Source organism: Mandrillus leucophaeus, unplaced genomic scaffold, assembly GCF_000951045.1.
Source record: "Mandrillus leucophaeus isolate KB7577 unplaced genomic scaffold, Mleu.le_1.0 Scaffold937, whole genome shotgun sequence".
NCBI lineage: Eukaryota > Metazoa > Chordata > Mammalia > Primates > Cercopithecidae > Mandrillus > Mandrillus leucophaeus.
The window spans coordinates 1,864,049-1,884,461 of record NW_012110219.1 but is presented as its reverse complement, the minus strand read 5'-3'; positions in this window follow the sequence as shown (position 1 = coordinate 1,884,461).

Here is a 20,413-nt window from a genome sequence, read left to right as displayed (position 1 = left end):
CTGGCATTTGACAGCTGTGGAGCACAGTATTAGTCCTCTGATCTCTCACCAACATTCTGGTTATCCTTAGGGGAAACTTTTCTTTTTCTGATGCATTTAAGGTATGCAATTAATCCCTCATTCTTAATATGAATGGAGAGTCAAAAGTAACAAATACTTTAGGAAAGCTTGTAACATGAAAGGAAGAGACCAAAATAAACTGAAGTAGTTAAAAATGATATTGTAGGAAGCAAGATCATACAGGCAAAAGAAAAAAGTTTCAAATAAATATAGTTAATATATTCACAGAAATAAGAGAAAATGTTGAGGAAATAACATTCATTGGACATATTATAGAAAGGGAAATGGAAAAAATGAATATTAAGTAACATATTTTTAAGAAATTAAAAATATCAGCATTAAAGTTAAAACTCAACAAACAACAATAAAATCTCCCAAAAGTAGGAAAAATCATCAAAGTGGTGGAAGGTAGGAAAGAAACATGTAAGACTATCAAAGGGTTAAACCAAAAAGTAAATATCTCATTCATAGAAGCTAAGGAAAGAGAATAAAAAGAAAAGAAATTACTGGAAAAGTTTCCTCCCAACAAACATAAGAAACAAATTACAGAGACAAATATATTTCACAGAAATTATAGGTGTGTTAGTCCATTCTCGTGGTGCTATAAATAACTGCCTGAGACTGGGTAACTTATAAAGGAAAGAGGTTTAGTTGATTTACAGTTCCACATGGCGGGGGAGGACCCAGGAAGCTTACAATCATGGTGGAAGGGGAAGCAAAAACGTCATTCTTCACATGGCAGCAGGTAAGAGAAGTGCTGTGCAAAGGGGAAAAAGCCCTTTATAAAGCCTCCAGATCTTGAGAAAACTCACTCACTATCACGAGAACAGCATGAGGGTAACCACCCCCATGATTCAATTATCTCCCACCAGGTTTCTCCAACATGTGGGGATTATGGGATTATAATTCAAGATGAGATTTGGGTGGGAACACAGAGCCAAGCCATTAATAATTAGAGGCCAACAGAGCCAGAAAAGAGAATATTAAAGACCACACCAAGTATCATCATCATCATGTAATATTAGTACACAAGTTATAAAGGAAAACCATGAAAGTTTTCAGGAAGAAAAATAAAAATAAATGCAGAACAAATGCATATAGAACAGGTTACTTACAAAGCGTTAAGAATTATAATAACACAGGAATTTCCAATACTAACATTTAGAAATTAGAAGACAATTTGAGCATACCTTCAAAATTCTGAACAAACAATGATATTCAAGCTAAAATATTATAATTACTTAAACTGACAAATGTGAGAGCAAAATAACAACATTTTCCCACTTGTATAAGCAATTTAAACTCAAAACAGTTTACCATCCATGGAAACTCTCAGGAAGCTACTAGAAGATGCAACCCTCTAAAGGGAGGCAACAAACTAAGAGAAAACATGAGTTTTCGGAGCCAAGAAGCAAATGATCTAACTTCAGTGAAAAGAAAAGAGAAGCTCCATGATGAAGGCAAAGAGAGATCCCAGGATGACTATTGCATAATAAGCTCATTAAAATTGAGGAGAGCAGAGGTCACCAATTAGAACAATTTCATATGAAAATAGAAATGTTGTATTAAATCGTGTAAACAGTATGGCCTGAAATACATTTTATGGAGTTTATGGTGCATTTAGGAAGAATTAGCAATAAAAAACAGAAAACATAAAAACATAAAACAAAAAAAGCAGGTAAGAAATGAAATACTTTTATCAGATTCTCTTGGAATGTTTGTTCTCTCTATGCTCCCTTTTGGGATACTTCTTAAAAAGCCGCCACCATGCTATGAGAAATGAAAACCAATAAGAAAGAATCCACATAGGTGCTTCAGTCAGTAGACCTAGCTGAGTCCCCAGCCTTCTAGGAATTCCAGGCTATGTGTCAGATATGTACATGAAGGAGCTTCCAGATTATTAAAGCCCTGTGCCGTTAAGTCATCCCTAGTCTCTGAGTCTTCTCAGCTGAGGCCCCAGACATCATGGAGCAGCGTCAAACCATCCCTACTATGCCATGTTTAAATTTCTGGTTCACAGAATCTGCGCACATAATAAAATGGTTGCTTTACTCCAAAAGTTTTGGGGTGGTTTGTTACACAACAATATTAACTAAGGTACATTAACTTGCATTAAATAATTACTAAAAGCACATATGAAGGTATCTGCTATTTAACTAAGCAAAATTTGAGAGTAGGTTCTTTGATCATCCCCGTTCCTGACCACTCTGTTAAAGAATTATGGATTAATCCACATCTATTGTCCTTTGGGGGTCAAGAAAAGCATGTCTTCTCTTTCAAACAGGGTAACAGAAAAACCCAGAATTAGAGAGGAATAGGCACAATACACATGGTTATTAAAACTGTCTGTGCTGAGAAAGAGCACATAATTAGTAATAAGGAAGCCTGCGCCCTATATAACAGAGGAAATAAATGCAGATCTCCATTTGTGCAGAGTGCTGGATATTTACTGGTTCATATTGCTGTTATGAAAGAGTCTTTTTTGTAAAATCACCATGGCATCCAATGTAATGTTCCAAAGGGATTAATTTGGTAGGAAATTAAATGCTTTGCCTAGATACAAGATCTTTTAAAATTATATATGTGCCAAATTGCACTAAAATAATTGGGTAGCTGAGGACATCTGTTGCAATAAATTCAAATAGTGAATATTCTATTTAAATTGATACTGAGCATCGTATCAAAAAGCATCTATTTGTCCCATTTTACGTGGAGCAGAGCCTGAAAATAGCTCATTTTAAAGATATTAAAAAATTATTTGAAAAAAAACTGTGGTAATCTAATCTGAAGTAATGCCATGAAAAGCTATTTATGAAATAGAGTCACAATTTATATTAAAAGTATGTCTAAGCTTTGTGGTCGATTCCTAGATTGAGTTATACCATCTTATTGCTGATGAGGGTTACAGTTTAGGATCTGGTCTTAATTTACTCAGTTATTTGGGAATTAACTATTTGATTGCTTCTTGGCCGCCTGCTTTAGAGCTCAAGAAATACAGCAGATAGATGCCAATACCTCACTGTGTATATCAGGTTAAATATACCTCTACATGCCAGTCATTAGTGCCTGGCATAAGATAGTCTGCTGCATAAGATAATCTATTTGCTTTGCAGGATTTTATTGGTTAAATTTAGTAAGGAAATTAGTTGAAACACTGTATAGCATAATGTATATGAACCAGAGGTTTTCACAAGCTAGTGTACACTGAAATATTTTTAGATAAAGACCAGTTTAACTGAGGGAGATTTACAATCTCACAGTCTCATTATCTAATCCAGCTACCATCATCTTCTTTAGATATCATGAAGTTTGTAAGAGGCCAATGCCTACTACCTTTCAGGACATATTTATAACTGTTTTTTCTTTTCTTTTTTCCTCCTAAGAGGTTTTAATTGCTAGAGCGCTAAAAAACAAAGTGTGTGTAACCTGATATTAAAGGGACATTCCTGTTCTGGCATCTATTGTACTTATTAACTGTGTAATCTGGGTCAAGATAGTTGGCTCATTTAAGTTTTAGGTGTTTTTGACCGGTCACAGTGGCTCACGACTGTAATCCCAGCACTCTGGGAGACCGAGGTGGGCATATTGCCTGAGGTCAGGAGTTCGAGACCAGCCTGGCCAACATGGCGAAACCCCATCTCTACTAAAAAATACAAGAATTAGCTGGGCGTGGTGGCATGCACCTGTAATCTCAGCTACTCGGGAGTCTGAGGCTGAAGAATCACTTGAACCCGGGAGGCGGAGGTTGCAGTGAGCCGAGATCACACCGCTGCACTCTATCCTGGGGAACTGAGCTAAACAAAACAAAACAAAACAAAGTTCTAGGTGTTTCTTCTGTTGAGTTAGAAAAAAAGTAATACTTACCTCACATGATTGCTTGAAAAATGAAATGAAATACTTTGAGAACAACCTCCGATATTCAACACACGTTACCTTCTGCCTCTTAAGAATATCTAACACAGTGCTACACAAGCATGACCACATCTGGAAAACTGTAGGTAAGAGCTAATGATGTTTAGATTTAGAGAACAGCATTTAGAACAGATTTAGACAGTATTTTAAGGATGGTTAAATGAGATGAGGAAAAATATGGAATCGGATATGGCTAATTGTCCAGTTGTGCTAATCATATGGATAGTAATATCCTAAATGGGAATTAGATAATGTGAAAATGAACTATGTTTAAATGTTGCTCTTTAATATCTCATTATAATTAATACATACTGAGTGTTTATGATGAACTAAGTACTTTTGTAGAATCTGTATGTCTTACCTTATTTTGTACTCATGAAAACCTTATGAAGTAGGTAAAATCATTTCTTTCATTTTACAGAAGTTTGTATTGGTCTCTGTTAACCACAGCAAAGTTTAGAAGTATGCTCAGAACAGTCTGTAACTAGGGGAGCCAGAGTTTGAATCAGGCAATCAGATTCCAGAATCCATATTTTGAATCGTTCCCTAAACTAATTATTAAATAGACTCTCAGAAGGCACTAGTCACTATGGAATTATGAGAGAAGATGGGGAGAGAAATAGAGATCCTATTTCATACTTTTACAATTCTGGGAAGATTTTCAAAACAAAAGAAACTTCAGACGGTCAGCTGCCATGAGAAGGTCAACTTGGAAGAGGCGGCTTTGGAATTGGCTGTTACATGGTAACGTCTAGATCAGTTTTATTTTAATGGTGCACATAGACAATTATTTTTCATGGGCTTACAAGTAATTACCATGAGGAAGAAGAGATAGTCAACATTTAGTGTTCTTTAACATTCACTTTAGTTTTGAAATAGAAGGAAATAAACTAGAAACTATCAAGAGAGGTAGATCCAGATTTTCTTACAATTGCTTAGTTTAAAAATATTTATTGAGCACTAGCAATATTATCAGTGGACACAATAGAAAGATGGGAGATATGTGGTTAGTAGGGTAATATGACAAGAGGCCTATGGAAGAAAAATAAAAAAACAAAGCATTCTCTTTTAGATAATAAAAGTGATCAGTCTTTTGTGATATCACTTGTGCTATCGCTGAACACAAAATTAGCTATACAGTTTTATTTTTCCAAAACAAGAAATGACAGCTCTGTCTTATGAGTTGCTACTTTCTGTAGTCAGAGATGACTGCTTGTCATGAGAAAGTGGGTAGTAACTCCAATCTCATGGAATCCATCAAGATTTTCAAGCTAATATACAGACAGTATTTAGTAAATCTCTTAAAATAAGTGTGTTGAACATGTATGTTTTTGCTTTGCAATATTTAGCTCAGTATTCCACATAATTGCCTCTATGACTTTTTAAAACTTGATACATTTTCTCAAATATTTCACTTTGTAAATTTAATACTACTAGAAAAAAATCCAGAAGTACACAAAAATTAGTAAAGAATAAAAATAAAATTAAAAAAAAAATCTACAAAATCAGGAAGTGGCAGAATGAATGAAATCTGTAACTTTGGCCATAATGGTGATAGAAGGTAAAATATACAAAGCTTTGGGTGGAAGAGAAATATTCTGCTGTTTTCTAAATGGTGTAGTTGTGGTGAAATTTTTCAACAGATATTTTAGAGACAGAGATCTCAAGATATGGACTTGGAAACTGAAGCTGAGAAATGTCACTTTTTTCACTGAATATTATGCCATTTATTTTAAAAATGTTTATATATATTTATTTAAATTTACTCGATTTTATTCTATCTTCCACAATAGGAAGTTTATAATTTGCCAGAGGAGAAATCGTTGTGGTAATTAGCCCAGAGGTGAGAATTAAAGTTTCTTTATAAATTCTATAAGGTACAACCCTAAAAGTTGTTAAGAATGGCATACACAGTGCCATTTAGTTATGGAGGACCTCAGGACACCAAAAGAAAAAAGAAAAAGTGTCAAAGGAAGATTTTATTAATAGCTTTTTAGTCTCCCCTCGAATTTTCTCCATCCTTCCTTCTCTTACACATCCTTGGTTCTCCTTCCTTATATTCCTTTTGAGGAAGCGATCAATTTGACCATCAAATAACTTTCTTATTTGTTTATTGAAATGAATAAATAAAACAACATCAAAACAAACAACAACAAAAAAATACTTTCGTGAGAAAAGTGTAAGTAAAACAGAAAAAAAAAAAGATTCTAAAAATGGCCAACAGTGGTAATTTGTGATTGAAAACCAAAACCTGACAACAATCATACTTCAAACTTTGATCAACTATAATGCAAACAGGGATGTAAAGTTCTCACTTTAGGTCCTGGTATTAGGCTTTTCGGCTTTGGGGTGGGTCTCTCGCTGGGGACCTGCCCTCTTATGACCAGAATTTCCCCCCTGCCTCTTGTCCCTATCAATATTGCACATGTAAATAATTTTAAATTTTTAATCCTGTTCATATACAAGTATGTAATATTATCAGTTGCTTTTTTATAACAAGAATTTCATCATCTGATTTGATGCTATCATTGCAAACATGGGAAACATTGTGATTTTTAAAAAACACTCCAACCAGGATATAAACACACATGAATTTATTCATTCAAAATAGGTAAGAAAGATTTATAAATTCATTGCTTAAACTCTTACTTTTAAAACTGGCAAAAAAAAAAAAAAAATCTCCTGGGACCATACAAACAATTGCTTATTAAAAGTAAGGCTAAGTTTCAAAAATGTTTATAGTTCAAGACAACATATATGGAAATATTTATGGTTTTTGTCTTTGTTTTTGTTTTTGTTTTTTTGAGACAGACTTTCGCTCTTGTTGCCCAGGCTGGAGTGCAATGGCGCGATCTCAGCTCAGGGCAACCACTGCCTCCCAGGTTCAAGCGATTCTCCTGTCTCAGCCTCCTGAGTAGCTGGGATTCCAGGCACCCACCACCACACCCAGCTAATTTTTGTATTTTTAGTAGAGACGGGGTTTCATCAGGAAATATTTATGTTTTATACATGCTTTATTTATGTCTATAAAGGCGTTTAAAATATACAAATATGTTTTGAGTTTTTGTTAGTCCTTCATGTAACAATTCTATGCAAACAACACCCTAGCCAACATCAGTCTCAAACGGAGTAGAGAAAGGAGGAGTATTTTAGAATACAGACTGTAGTCTAACAGGACTAACAGCCCACAGTCTTCTGTTATTGGGATAAACTTACTAAAACAATATTTCCTCACCTTCATAATACCTAGCTGTCCTTTCTCCTTGTTGAGTTGCTAGTTACTTTCTAGGTCAAACAAAAAAAAACCACACACTTATACTGTAGCAATGCTGTTATTTTTTTTTTCCTGGTGCTGTGAATTATAACAAACATTGCATAGCATAAAATTCTAAAGTCATATCATTCTGAATACCAGTATCAATTGCCTGTGTTTTCTCACAGGTAAATACTAGGGAAAGAGTAAAGCCATATAGAACCCTTTTTATCTTGCGGATGGGGATTGAATATTTGGAAAGATCTGCATTTATCAGCAGCAAACCTCACTTCAGTAAGTCTAGTCTCTGAGGCAGGAATTCACAAAGTGAAGAGGTGGTAAAGTTCCTACTCATTCTCTGCTCTTTCTTGCCCTGCCCTCATGTAACTGAAGAATATTTAAAGTAATCTTTATTCATAAGGAACCACAATACCAAAAGGCCAGCCCACTGAGAAGGAAGGCTTCAAGCAATGTAACACTCCCCTCATCATTAATTGTGCTTCCTCTTCTTTGAGAATATTATTTTCTTTATCCTAACAAGGACAGTACAGACTTAGGCTGAATAAGTAAGAAATAATTGACTTCATTTTCTTTAACTTCCCTTAGAGGGAATTCAGACTGATTAATTGAAAGTTGCAGGCCGGGCGCGGTGGCTCAAGCCTGTAATCCCAGCACTTTGGGAGGCCGAGACGAGCGGATCACGAGGTCAGGAGATCGAGACCATCCTGGCTAACACGGTGAAACCTCGTCTCTACTAAAAATACAAAAAAACCAGCCGGGCGAGGTGGCGGGCGCCTGTAGTCCCAGCTATTGGGGAGGCTGAGGCAGGAGAATGGCGCAAACCCGGGAGGCGGAGCTTGCAGTGAGCTGAGATCCGGCCACTGCACTCCAGCCCGGGCGACAGAGCAAGACTCCGTCTCAAAAAAAAAAAAAAAAAAAAAAAAAAAGAAAGTTGCTGTAATTATTTCTAAGGTTGCTTTACGTGATCTTTCCAAGATAATGAAAAAAATAAGACAAATCAATCTATAATATCCAATGAGAAGTACTGGATAGCAAAACAGATATACATTATTATAATAATACATTAATATAATTTATAAATATGAAATGGAAAAGCATTAAAAATGTGAGTTTTTCTGAATTGTGGCATTACATGTGCTTTATCTTCTTACATTTCCTTTATTTTCTAAGTTTTTAAACAACAAATTCAGAAAAATATATATACTTAAAGAAGTAGACAGAGTTTACTTGACTTCAAGAGAGAATCATTTTAAATACTATATATGGAAATGTTTCCATTATAGGATGCCCTGTGATTTTACACTTTCAATATACACAAAACATATATTTTAATAGTGTTTGCAGATTGATGGTATTTAAGTTTATACAAAAATAAAGAGGTCATCACTACTGTTTTAATTCCCATTTTCATTTTCACATTAGAAATATGCATAGGTACCTCTGACAATCAGTCAGTCCCTTATCTGCAATGATTACTTTAACGGTATCCCCCAAGGCTTACCATGTCATTTTGTTTGACCTTCGGTTAACTAACTCATGCTGATTTCTTTAGTGATCCCCTAAGACAGGTTTTCCTTACTTATACAGAGTCTAATGGAGACACTCTTGTAGGTTTTCTTTTTTATTATTTCTCAAAAATCCCATTAACACAATCTCTATTGTAATACTCATCTAATTATAACATGCTCCTTGCTGAGCTCAGAGGGCAAGCATTCTAATAAAACTGTGGTCCTGCACTGAGAAGCGGAAAGAAATAACTGTCATTCTCACTTCAATAGTAAATTTTAATAAATTAGTCTACAGAGTTTTAAATCCACTTGGCAAAGATAAAGTGAAATGGCGAGTCTATTACTGATTTGAGTGTGAACTAGAGATACATAAATATTCTGCTTCTATGTGAACTGGATTATATGGTTTCTTAAAAGCCACTTTACTGAGATGTAACTGACATATAAAATCTCTGCATATTTAATATATACATCTCAATGAGTCGGGGGGTAAGTATACACACATGAAATCATCACCACCGTCAAGATAATAAACATATGTATCACTTCCTAAAATTCCTCCTGCCTCTACTATTATTATTATTTCATTATGGTAATAATAGTTAACATAAGATCTACTGCCTTGGCACTTTAAGTATACAATACAGCATTGTTAGCTATAGGCATTATGTTGTATAGTAGATCTCCAGAATGTATTTTTCTTACATAATGGAAATTTTGTATCCTTTAGCCATCACTTCTCCATTGCCCCATCCACTAGGCTCCAACAACTGCCAATCTCATGTCCATTTCTATAAGTCTGACTATTTCATATTTTACATGTAAGTGAGATCATGTGGTATTGTCTTTCTGTGTCTGGCTTATTTGATTTAGCACAATGCCCTCTAGGTCCATCTATATTGTCAAAAATAGTGGGATTTCCTTCTTTTTATTTTAGTTTATTTTTTAAAGTTTATTTTACATTCAGGGGTATATGTACAGGTTTGTTATACAGGTATTGTGTGTCAAGGGGGTTTGGTGTACAGATTGTTTTGTCACTCAGGTAATATCCATTTATAAGTGAGAACATGTGGTATTTGGTTTTCTGTTTCTGTGTCAGTTTGCTCAGGATAATGGCCTCCAGCTTAATCCACGTTGCTGCAAAGGACATGAGCTCACTCTCATTTTTATGGCTGCAGAGTACTCCATTGTGTATATGTACCACAGTTTTTAATCTAGTTTACTATTAGTAGGCACCTGGGTTGCTTCCATGTCTTTGCTATTGTGATTAGTGCTGCAATGAATGTATCCATGCATATATCTTACGGTACAGTGATTTATATTCCTTTAGGTATATATCCAATGATGGAATTGCTGGATCAAACGGTAATTCTCTTTTAAGTACTTTGATAAATTGCCACACTGCTTTCCACAATGGCTGAACTAATTTACATTCCCACCAGCAGTGTATAAGTGTTCCCCTTTCTCTACAACCTTGCCAGCTTCTATTATTTTTTTACTTTTTAATAATAGCCATTCTGACTGGCATGAGATGGTATCTCATTGTGGGATTTCCTTCATTTTTAAGGCTGAATGATATACCATTTTATGTATATACCACATTTTCTTTATCCATTCATCTACCCATGGACCTTTAGCTGTTTTCACATCCTGCCTGTAATGAATAATGCTGCAATGAACACGGGAGTGCAGATATATTTCAAGATCCTGGTTTCAATTATTTTGCATATATATCTAGAAGAAAAATTGTTGGATTATATAGTAGTTCTGTTTTTAATTTTATGAAGAACCTCTACACTGTTTTTCATAATGGCTTTACCAATCTGCATTCCCACCAACAGTGTACCAAAGTTCCCTGTACCAAAGTTCCCTGTTCTCCATATCCTCACCAACCCTAGTTATCTTTCTTTGTTTTGATAGTAGCCATTCAAACAGGTGTGAGGTGACATCTCATTGTAGTTTTGATTTGCATTTTCTTGATTAGTGACGCTGTGCACTTTTTCATATACTTGTTGGCCATCTGTATGCCTTCTTTGGAGAAATGTCTACTCAGGTCCTTAGGTCATTTTTTAATTGGATCACTTGTGTTTTTACTGTTTAGTTGTATGAGTTCCTTGTATATTTTAAAGATTAATCTCTTTTTAGATATATGGTTTGAAAGTATAGTCTCCCGTTCCATAGGTTGCCTTTTTATTTTGTTGATTGTTTCCTTTGCTGTGCAGAATCTGTTTAGTTTGATGTAATCTCACTTGTTTATTCTCACTTTTGTTGCCTGTATTTTGGGGGTCATATGCAAAGTGTTATTGCCAAGACTAATGTCAAGGAGTTTTTTCCCTGTGTTTTTTTCTAGGACTTTTATGGTTATAGGTCTTATGTTTAAATCTTTATAATCCATTTTGAGTCGATTTTTGGGTCACAGTATAAGGCAAGTGTCCAATTTCATTCTTTTGCATGTGTATATCCAGTTTTACCAATACCATTTATTGAAGAGACTATCCTTTCCCATTGTATATTCTTGGTGCCTTTTGTCAACAATTAATTGATTGTGTAAGTATGGGTTTATTTCTGGGCTCTCTAATGTGTTACATTGTGTCTGTTTTTACATCAGTATCATGCTGTTTTGATTATCATAGCTTTGTAATTAATATAATTTGAAATCAGAAAGTGTGGTGCATCCAGTTATGTTATTCTTGCTCAATATTGCTTTGGCTGTCGGAGGTCTTCTGCAGTGCCATATGAATTTTAGTATTGTATTTTCTGTTTCTTTTCATACACCTTGACCAAACTGGCCAAATGCTATTTTCAGAAGAAATTGTGGAATTCTCTGACTTTGTAATTCTGCTTATTTGATTCTCTTTCTTTTCTAAGGGCATTTTTCTTCGATCATTCTCCAAATTCTCCAGTTTCATTGTTATTGTTGTTTGTTTGTTTGTTTGTTTGTTTGAGACAGAGTCTTGCTCTGTCACCCAGGCTGGAGTACAGTGGCATGATCTCGGCTCACTGCAACCTCCGCCTCCTGGATTCAAGTGATTCTCATGCCTTGCCTCCTGAGTAGCTGGAACTACAGGTGCACGCCACCACACCTGGCTAATTTTTGAATTTTTAGTAGAGATGGGGGTTTCACCATATTGGCCAGGCTATGACAAGTCTGTCCTGCAGAATCTGACCGAGCGATGGATGAAAGAAGTACGCAGACACAGGCACTTTACCTGACAGCACGGCTAGGGGACTGCACCGCTTAGCACTGCTGACAAGAGTGCAGCCCCAATAAGCCAGAGCTGTTTATATTTATTTAGTACAGATTTAATGACAAGGGCTTGGAGCAAACACAATATGTGGGTAATTAACATTTTTGACCCCTGATGTAGAGAGCAGTCCTGCACGTGAATGATCAAAGGTTGGTTTCTGGAGACATAAGTAAACCAATTTATTTAGATAAGTTCCTTTCACTACCTTGTTATCTACCCTTTGTCCTCAGCCTCCAGATAAGAGAATCAGCTGCCTTCAGCTTCATTCTCTCCCAAAGCTTTTGCAAAGCCTCCCAGCCTTCCAAGAAGGTTTGTGTCTTTCCCTATAATTTTTCCCACCACCCTGACCAATCTCCTACAAGGCTGGTCTCAAACTCCTGACCTCAGGTGATCTGCCCACCTCAGCCTCCCAAAATGCTGGGATTACAGGTGTGAGCCACCATTCCCAGCCATAGTTTTTAAAGTCTAGACAAATATTGCTATACTGTCTGATTTTATATCATGAAAAATGGTCTTTATCTTTCTGTCCTCTGGAAATAATAAAATTTCATCTGCACTTCCTTAAGTATATGGATGATTTTCCATTTTGTATGCATTTATTTCTGTGTGCATCTGTGATAAAATCTAAAGAGATGTTCATCTGACCAAACTATGAGACCACATTTCTCAGATTCCTGTGAAGTTAGGTTTGGGACAAATGACTGGGTTCTAGTTGATAAAATGTGGACAGGCTTGGTTCATAAGGTAATTTTCATTAGTCTTTCTCTTTTTTCATTCATTGTACTACTGACTACAGAAAATTCAATGAAGAATCTAAGGAGTCCTTGTAAGATAGTGAAGCCATAAGATGTAAGGACTGAGATGCCTGCATTACTATACAGAAGGCTTCTTGCAGGCAACCTATTTCAAATGTGAAGTACATTAGAAAATTTGACTACATTATTATAGATTTTTAGTTTATTGTTGTTATATCAGCTAGCACTAATGACTTTGATTAATGTAATATGTTATGTTCCCCTTATAAGATGACTTCAACTCTGATTATTATATTGAAGACTCTCATAGCAATGTCTCTATCTTTGACCTTTTCTCTGAGTATTAGATTTGTATTTCTTACTCTTTATTGTACATCTCTCCATGGGTATTACAAGGCCTCTCAAACCTCGCATTTACCAAATAGAAACTAAGGTTATCAACTTCACTAGTTTCCTATGGCTACTATAACAAACTCCCACAAACTGGGTGGCTTATGACAACAGAAATTTATTGTCTCACAGTTCTGGAGGCTAGAAATCTAAAATAAAGGTGTTTGCAAGGCCATTCTCCCTCTGAAATCTGTAGGGGAGTATAATTCTTTTCTTATTCCTAGGTTTGGGTGGTAATTATCAATCCTTGGCATTCATTGGTTTGCAGCTGCATCACTCTAATCTCTACATTTGCTGTCACATGACAATGTGCCTATGTGTTTCTGTCTTCACATGGTGTTTTTTTCTTCTTATAAGGACAATGGTCATAGTAGATTAAGGTTCAGCCTAATGACCTCATTTAAATTTGATTACATCTGCAAAGACCCTATTTCCACTAAGGTCATATTCACAGGTACTGAGGGTTAGGACCTAAATATAGCTTTTCGAAGATCACAATTCAACTTGTAACATCAACACACAATCCAGCTTAATAGAATCACTATCATCTGGTCACTCAGTACTGGAGCTTGAAAGTTATTCTATAGTTAGAGCTGCTTCTTATATTTTGGTACATCAAGTCAACATAATGCAAGATTTTTCTCTTCAACTTCCTTTCCTATATATTCAATGATGGGTACAGATTAAATCATAGTATTTCTTTTCTGGAGACAAATTCTAGTCTCTTTCTCTTTACATTTCTTAGACATCATTTTAAAACTAAATTAGTCATATAACAATTATGTTCAAAAAATTGTGTTGGCTCCAATTACAACTCTTCCTTCTACCAATAGCCCCTGACATTTGCACAGTGTCCTTTCACCCTGTCATACTTTAGGAGTTTTTTGTTTGTTTGTTTTGTTTTTCCTCATTTGGAGTACTTGTGGTGGAGATGACTTACGGGTATCTCAAGTGAAAAGTAGATAGTAAATAGGTAGTTAAATGGGCCAAATACTAGGTTACCCAAGGGGGTTATAGATTCAAAGTAATGATAGCGCTCATACAAATCTTCATTATATGCAAAGTACCCTGGTATGCATCATCTCTTTTGAGATTCCCAGCCATCCTATGAGATAGGTTAATAGTATCTCAAATTTTTGATTAAGAAACTGATACTGAGAGGTCTAATTGACTAGTTCAAGGAAGCTCAGTTAGTTATTAGCATAGATAGATTGCATATCCAAATTATTTTACAACACATTCCATCCCTTCTGACTGCAGCAAGCTTGCTTAAGAAGATAAAGAAAATTAATTTGACAATCACTTGAGTTTAAGTGCTATCTTAGGAAAATAAGGCATTGAACGAGATTGGCCAAGAGGAGTTTGACTTTCTAAAGGTAATTAGTAGGGAGTAATGTTAGGCAAAGCAAGGGATGATTCAAGTGGAGAAATGTGATAAACAGTAGTATGTAATACCATATAAGAATTTTTCTTCAATAGGTGTCCCAATAAGAGCTGGGCAAAAACATAATTAACAAATGAAACAGTAAAATCTGAAATAAGTTGACCATTGTGTTAGACTCTGAATTAACATCAGTGTCTAACTTATGGCTTGGCTAGATGAGTGAAACAGAAACAATGTCTAGAGATGTATAAATACAATGGATGATTATAAGCATGATTACAGTGTGCAGAAAAGAATTATTAATGTCATAGTGTTGATAGGAAAATAAATGACATCTTAATGAACAACTAGATCAAACTAGAGTTAAGATTTCATTAGTTTGAATCCTGGATCTAACACTGAGTGATATTGGCTAAATTAGTTTATCTTTCTTATTTTTTGTCTGCTTGTTTTGTTTAATTTTAATAAGCAACTGCTAAATTACAAAAGTTTTGGATTTATACAATGATGTCTAGATTTTATAGCTATATACATACAATTAAAGTAAACATATATATTATTTAAAATCTTTCTAGGGAAAAGATTTTCACTTGAGTCAAAACTCTTGTTAGCACTCTGCTTTCATTAAATAAGTTGTATAATGTAATGCTCAATAATATGAAATTCCTTATGAACATATTTAATAAACGAGATGGTAGGGCAGAGGTTGGGAATGGAATTAGATTGAAAGTTATTAGATTTCTTCTGGATAGATTTTACAGCATAAAGTGCTGGGTTTGCTCCCTAATTGCAGTAGATTGAGGAATAAATTGCAATAATCAATTACTATTTTTAAGAACCTACTATTTAATAGAAAACAATATATGGTGGCACTGGCTCAAAAATAAATTTCTAGGCCTGGGGATATTTGAGCATATTGTGGTTATGGGAGAGTGTTTGTTTTGTAAGAACAATTAAAGGCACTAGAGAAGGAGGATTACTGATGGACCAGGGCTTATACGAAACCATCAGAAATACGGCCAAGTTTTTGTTGGACCAAACTGACACTAAGAATGGAAGTTCCCTTTTAGAAGACTGGGAATGATCTCATATTTGCATTTGTCACTGCTCTCAAGTATCATTCTATTCCTTAAGTCTTGGGTATTCCTTACTTTTTCTTGAAATATTTCTCTTTATAAAAGTTATACCACTGGTCTAACATCTATGAAACAGAATCACTTTTAGCAAGTCATATGATGAGCCTCCTATTTTTAGCTCTACCGTGACAACCTAATTTCAGCAATACAAAAATGCTATGATAGAGCTGCTATGATACAGCTGTCAGTCTCTTAAAATACTGAATCATGCTGAGTTCTTGATCCGAAGCAAAAATGGAGACCTTGATATAAGAGAGTGGATAAGAGTGTAAGCTCTGGAGTCCAATACACATGGGTATGGCTTCCACCTCGGCTACTTCATAGATGCAGTTCTTGAAAGTATCATTTGAACTAAACATCAGTTTTATAATGTGTATACTTTAAGCTGATTTTATATCAATGTTACCAGAAAGGGTCCCAATCCAGACCCCAAAAGAGAGTTCTTGGACCTCACACAATAAAGAATTCCCTTTTAGACCATATGGGGTAACTTCCTGGCATTGCCATGGCATTTGTAAACCATTATGGCACTGGTGGGAGTGTCTTTCAGCATGCTAATACATTATAATTAGCATATAATGAGCAATGAGGATGACCAAAGGTTACTTTCATTGCCGTCTTGGTTTTGGTGGGTTTTGGCCATCTTCTTTACTACAACCTGTGTTTTCAGCAAGGTCTTTGTGATCTGTATCTTGTGTCAACCTTCTATCTCATCCTGTGACTTGGAATGCCTAACCTCCATGGAATATAGCCCAGTAGGTCTCAGCCTTATTTTACCCAGCCCCTATTCAAGATGGGGTTGCTCTGGTTTGAACGCATCTGACATATTCACCCCTCCTTTTTACAAGGGAATCCTTAATCCTAAGGGTTGTAGAGGGACAAAGGTCCATCTTCCGTAACTTCTTCAGGCTGAATATTGGTGATGATATTCCTGCCTAACTATTAGGGTCTCTTGTATTTGGGGTAGAGAGGAGCTCCGTCAGAAGGCATCAGTATGCTGAGGGCCATTCACAACTCTGAGTTCCAACAAAAGGACCTTGTGGTTACAAGGTCAAGTCTCCAAGGACACAGAACACAACAAGAGGGAAACTTCTTCCAGTTGTTTTTTTGTGGGGGTGGGGACCTGCAACAAAGTTCGTGACTGACCAGTTCGCTGGGCCAGGTAACAGTGGGTTTATGGGGTCCTAAGCCCATGTTCTATTGTTGCAGAACTTTCTCCTTAGTTCAGCTAAACCTGGGTTCTTGTTACGCGGCCAAGAAAGATTAGGCTGGCAGGCACATAGGAGAGTGAGGAGCAGAATTTATTGGGTGAAAAGGAAAAAAAAAAGAAAAAAACTCAGCAAAGTGAGATGGAGTACTGCTAACAGGCCCTTCACTTCACTGACTGATTTCTAGGTCACCACAGGAGCTGAAGAGAGCAGGCTCCTCCCCTGCCTAAGGTGCAAATTCCCCATGGCTCCACCCATTTCCCCCAGTGCGCAAGTTGGACTCCAGTCTGCTGTGGGCATGCCCAGACAATCCCTGGGCAGGTTTCCTCATCTACACAAAAGCATCTGATATAAATACTTATGGGGGGGGTTAGAGATTCTCTGGAGACACCTTTTATCTGCCTAGGTATTTGGCTGTCTCACTGTCTTAAGGCATTCATCTTCATACAATATGGAAAGACAAATTTATAGCACAAAGTACACCGGATTCACTAGATAGCCACTCCACTTAACACACAATATTGAACTGGCATGGCTCAAATTTGCCCTGAGATGGGCCCCATCATATTTAATCCAACCTCCAAGCAAAAGATTCAACATGTTGTCTGTGGGCAAGATAGTCGCCCTGAGTAACAGAAAAGATAGAAAAGAGAAAGAAGAGATAAGGAGAAAAGCATTGCCTCTGGTGGGGTGGGAAAGGTGAGGAGCTCAGATGCCAGAGAAAGACCCACCCATTGCGCCCACACTGAATGGAAAGTTCAGGCGGCCTCTTGTCAGTTGCAAAGGGATTTTTTCCAGCAGTCCCATCAGCTCTCAAGTGTCCCCCTTTGGGGAAAAAGAAGTTATCATGTCCCATAATCCTGTACATGCCTAATCCTGTCACCCACAGCCATCCGCAAAGAATATAAGACAGATTAATCCAAAGAGAATAGTAGTTAATGTCCCATAATGCCAAATCCGTTCTTAGCTGAGAGGGACTTTACTGAGAGGGGCCTCTAAGTCTAAATCTTAGAAGGGACTCTGACCTTCCTAAATTGGGCTTTAATCCCAAGTTCGGTCAAGTTCTTTGCCTTTTATGAAGAGGGGCCTTTAACCCACTCTGTCTTAGGGGAGACTCTAACTCCCCTAAGTTGGGCCTCTAATCCAATCCCATCCTTTACCTCAGTACCCCATCACTTACCCAAAGTCAGCAAATCAGTGCTGCAGTCTATTTCCTTTGTCGGGAGTCTCCTCAGTATCATCCCTTCATGGCAGGCCAGAAAAATGCTACCAGAAAGGGGTCGTGATCCAGACCCCAAGACAGGAGTCTTGCACCTCACACAAGAAATAATTAAAGGCAAATCCATAAAGTGAAAGCAAGTTTATTAAGAAAGTAAAGGAATAAAGACTGGCTACGCCATAGGCAGAGCAGCTCTGATGGCTGCCGTTTGGTTATTTTTATGGTGATTTCTTTTTTCTATGCTAAACAACATGTAGATTATTCATGAGTTTTCCAGGAAAGGGGTGGGCAATTCCCAGAACTGAGTGCTTGTCCCCCTTTTACACCATATTGGGGTAACTTCCTAACATTGTTGTGGCACTTGTAAATTGTCATGGCACTGGTAGGAGTATATTTGAGCATGCCAATGCATTATAATTAGCATATAACGAGCAGTGAGTACGACCAGAGATCACTTTCATTGCCATCTTGGTTTTGGTGGGTTTTGGCCAGTTTCTTCACTACATCTGTTTTATCAGCAAGGTCTTTGTGAACTGTATCTTGTGCCGACCTCCTATCTCATCCTGTGACTTAGGATGCCCAACCTCTTGGGAATGCAGCCCAGTAGGTCTCAGCCTTATTTTACTCAGCTCCTATTCAAGATGGAGTTGCTCTGGTTCAAACACCTCTGATGCCCATAGGGTTGTTGTAACAGTATAATATTGCTGTGAAAATTTGTACCCAAGAAACAACATATTGTGCCTATAATTTCTAATGTTATTTTAATATTCTATCTTAGCTGATATATGTGATTAAAGAGTAAAGGTTCACACAAGGATGATTTCATTCTTTTTAAATGTGTTTCACTTTGCTTTTATGAAATCAAAAATATTTTAAAAGTTGCTAATTACAAAATAAGTTCACTTTGTATATTTTGCATGAAGTTATTTTAAACCTTTCTGGGATAAAGAAAAAAATAATCTGTAGATCCTATAGGAATTAGCAGTAATTAGACTGAAAAACAATCTTTTTTTTTTTTTTGAGGCGGAGTTTCACTCTTGTTGTCCAGGCTGGAGTGCAATGGCACGATCTCGGCTCACCGCAACCTCTGCCTCCCAGGTTCAAGAAATTCTCCTGCCTCAGCCTCCCTAGTAGCTGGGATTATAGGCATGTGCCACCAGGCCCAGCTAATTTTGTATTTTTAGTAGAGACGGGGTTTCTCCATGTTGGTCAGGCTGGTCTCGAACTCCCAACCTCAGGTGATCCACCCGCCTCGGCCTCCCAAAGTGCTGGGATTACAGGCGTGAGCCACTGCGCCCGGCCTTGAAAAAGAATCTTAAGTCGTCTCTCTCTGTATCTAATGTAGGATTGATTCTAAGTATTTTATATTTGCCTCTTTAGAGGCCACTTTTCAGTTTACTTTTGCATCCTATTAAATCCAAAACTTATACATTTAAAATAGCAACCCTTTATTTGCTCAGCTGGGCAATTCCTCTGGATTTATCTGAGCTTATTTAGAAGTCTGAAATCAGCTGCCAGTCACGTCTAAGCTTTACTACTGTGGGACTGGCTGACTGTCTACTTCAGTGAAGGGAGTGACTGAATTGCCTCACCTAGGAGACTAGCCTGCATTTTATCACACAGCTGCTAAGCAAAGTCCAAGAAAACTAGCAAGAGTACAAGATCTCTTGATGCCTATGCTCAGAACTGGTACAATATCTTTTTTGCAGTGTTCTTTTGGTCAAAGCAATTCACAAGGTCATTCCACATTCATGGAGTAGAAATAGGAGTTACAAATTCACAATTCAAGGGGAACGCATTCTTAGTCACAGGATGAGATAAGAGGTCAGCACAAGATACAGGTCACAAACACCTTGCTGATAAAACAGGTGGTGGTAAAGAAGATAGCCAAACCTACCAAAATCAAGATGGCAATGAAAGTGACCTCTGGTTATCGTCATTGCTCATTATATGCTAATTATAATGCATTAACATGTTAAAACACAGTCCTACCAGTCCCATGACAGTTTACAAATGCCATGGCAATGTCAGGAAGTTACCCCAAATGGTCTAAAAGGGGGAGAAGCCCTCAGATCTGGGAATTTCCCACTCCTTTTTTTGAAAACTCATGAATAATCCACTCCTTGTTTAGCATATAATCAAGAAGTAACCATAAAAATAGCCAACCAGCAGCCCTCAGGGCTGCTCTGCCTGTAGAATAACCATTCTTTCTTTTCCTCTTCTTTTTTTTATTATACTTTAAGTTCTAGGGTACATGTGCACAACGTGCAGGTTTGTTACATATGTATACATGTGCCATGTTGGTGTGCTGCACCCATT